This window comes from Corvus kubaryi, unplaced genomic scaffold (assembly GCF_017639235.1).
Source record: "Corvus kubaryi isolate FWS band 111438036 unplaced genomic scaffold, C.kubaryi_AGA036_p1.0 125, whole genome shotgun sequence".
Classification (NCBI taxonomy): domain Eukaryota; kingdom Metazoa; phylum Chordata; class Aves; order Passeriformes; family Corvidae; genus Corvus; species Corvus kubaryi.
This window is the reverse complement of record NW_024580660.1, coordinates 1,507,329-1,509,872: the sequence shown is the minus strand read 5'-3', so window position 1 is coordinate 1,509,872 and position 2,544 is coordinate 1,507,329.

Below are 2,544 nucleotides of genomic sequence, written 5' to 3'. Positions count from 1 at the left end.
GAAGCGCGGGGCCGCTCCCGGTGCCGATTTGAATTCAACGCGCGGAGCCGCCGCGGGCGGGTGGGGCGGGCGCGGCAGCCAATCAGCTCCCGGCGCTGCGCCCCGCGCGGCCAATGGGAGCGCGGCGCTGCGCGGCCTCTCCCTCCTCCTCCCGCTGCCGGGCGAGCGCCCGCGGGTCTCGGGCCGGGGCTTTGGCGGGTTCCCTCCCTCGCTCCCTCCCTCGCTCCCTCCCTGCCTCCCTCCCGCCCCAACGGCCGCGGGGTCGCGGGGCGGAGCGGGCGGGGGCGCCGGGCGGTTTAGCGGAGCCCATTTACCCGCCGCTGCCGCCGCCTCGTCCTGTCCCGTCCCGTCCGTCAGGGGCCGCTCCGCGCGCCCCTCGCGCCTTCCCCCGCTGGCCGCGCGCCCCGCGCGGGCCCCGCGCGCCCCTCACGGGGTCCCTCCCGCCGCTCCGGCGCCCCTTCGCGGGGGCCCCGCGGCCGCCGCGCCCCTCGGAACTCACCGCGCCCTGTGCTCGAAACACCGCAAATTGTGCTCGAAACACACCGCACTTTGCATTTAAAACACACCGCACTTGGCATTTAAGACGCGCCTCACTCCGTGTCCGGGCCCCGGGAAGGGAGCTCTAGGCTGAGCCCCAGAGCCGGGGCCGGACACCGGCGACTCCCCCGCTCCTCGCTCGGCAAAAAGAGGGGATAAAAGGTGATTTCTGAGCCAGTGAGGGGCTCGCAGCTGGGTGGGAGCGCTTCGATCGCCCCTGGCCGAGGGTTGTTAGTGTCCCCCAGATCAGGGTCCCAGCCGTCTGGTGCCGCTTATTGCAGAATCACAGAATCAACTATGTTGGAAAAGACCTCTGAGATCAGCGAGTCCAACCTATGACCAAACCCCACCTTGCCAACCCGACTGTGGCAGTGAGTGCCGCATCCAGTCTTTCCTTAAACATCTTCAGGGACAGGAAGTGGCTCCACCATCTCTCTGAGCAGCCCATTCCAACGTCTGATCACCCTTCCTGTGAAGAAATTCCTCCTAATGTCCAACCAAAAAACCCTGGCCGCAGTTTATGACATCTTGCCCTGACCCTTGTTCCCTGGGTGCAGAGCCCGACCCCCACCTGGCTGCACCCTCCTGTCAGGGAGTTGTAGGGAGTGATAAGGTCGCCCCTGAACTTATCACAGAGGTTACAATACTTTTGTTCTGCAGGCAGGAGTCTGGGATTTAAACCCACCTCTCCTCAGCTGGTTTTTATACGAGAGCCAGGATTACCAAACCTTTTAATGTAACTGTGTCATTTTTCTGAAAGAGAAGTCTGAAAGCTCGTAAACTCAAATGAAAAAAATTGACCCCAAAGTGACCTTCACTCCTTGGTGTCACCAGCCATGTAGCAGCCAACGGTTATTCTCTTGCAATACCTATGTGCCACACCTTAAAAAGTGGGATTTGGGTGGAGATTTGCTCTTTTTCCTTGTTTGTGTTTTGATACAATTACTGTGTATTGGTTTCTGTCTGTAAACGGTGCACTAGAAGGTGTGATTGTTGTAACCCAGAGCTCGTGTGTGACTCACAACAAGTACAATTACAAATACTAAAAAAAAAAAAGTGTGTTTTTTCTTTACCCCCACAACCCCAGGGATGGCCGCATGGAATGCACATGGAATTTGGGCTTACTAAATGAGGAGCACTCACGTGTTTCAAAAATCAAACCAGGGAAAAAAAAATCAGGCTTTTACATTCAAGCTATCATTTGAATATTTATTTGATTTGTGTTGAGCTTTGAAAACTACCTTTATCACCTAATCAAGAAGCCATTATCTCTGTTCAAACAGCACACTCTTGTGACCTTTGTTCAGGGGACCTCTTTCCTGGTCTCCAAGTTAGCCTTACAAGCTGCCCATTATGACACTATCAGACATTTTAAAGTAAAGGTTAAAAGAATCTCCAAGCTTATTACAGCTATTAAAATAATTATTTCGTTAATAACTTTTGTTCCTCTGTTACCACGCTCCTTACCATGCTAGTGCCTTTGCCTTTCTGAGATTATGGAATTACGTGGAGCAGTAAAGGGCATTCTCACTTGCAGCCATCAATTCAAACTGTTCGCATTTCCCTCTGCTCTTGCTTGACTTGCATAAGAAACTGCAATTATGTTCTCTGCCAGCTACCTCTTAAAGAAAAAAGAGCAAGGATTAAAAATTTTGTGTCCCTGACATGGCAAATGAAGGCACCAGCAGCAAGTTAATGATGGGTCCTTTAATGTATAACCTTGAAGCCTTTTGTGTGATGATCCTTGTGGGGGATGTTTGCTGTTTTCAAGTATCATGCTGAATCAAGACACCACCTGATGCCAGAAATCAGAGTTGGAGAGTGATAGGTGATTTTATCTATGCTGGTTCAGCTAAAGAGTTACTTGAAGCATCATCATGTGGATTAAAGAGAATGTGTGACATATCCTAGTGGTTTGGTCAAATCAAATCACTGATAAAGTGGTAAATTAGCAAAGAATTTGTGAAACGAAGTGCTTCCAGTGCCTGTATTCTAGTTAAGCATCCC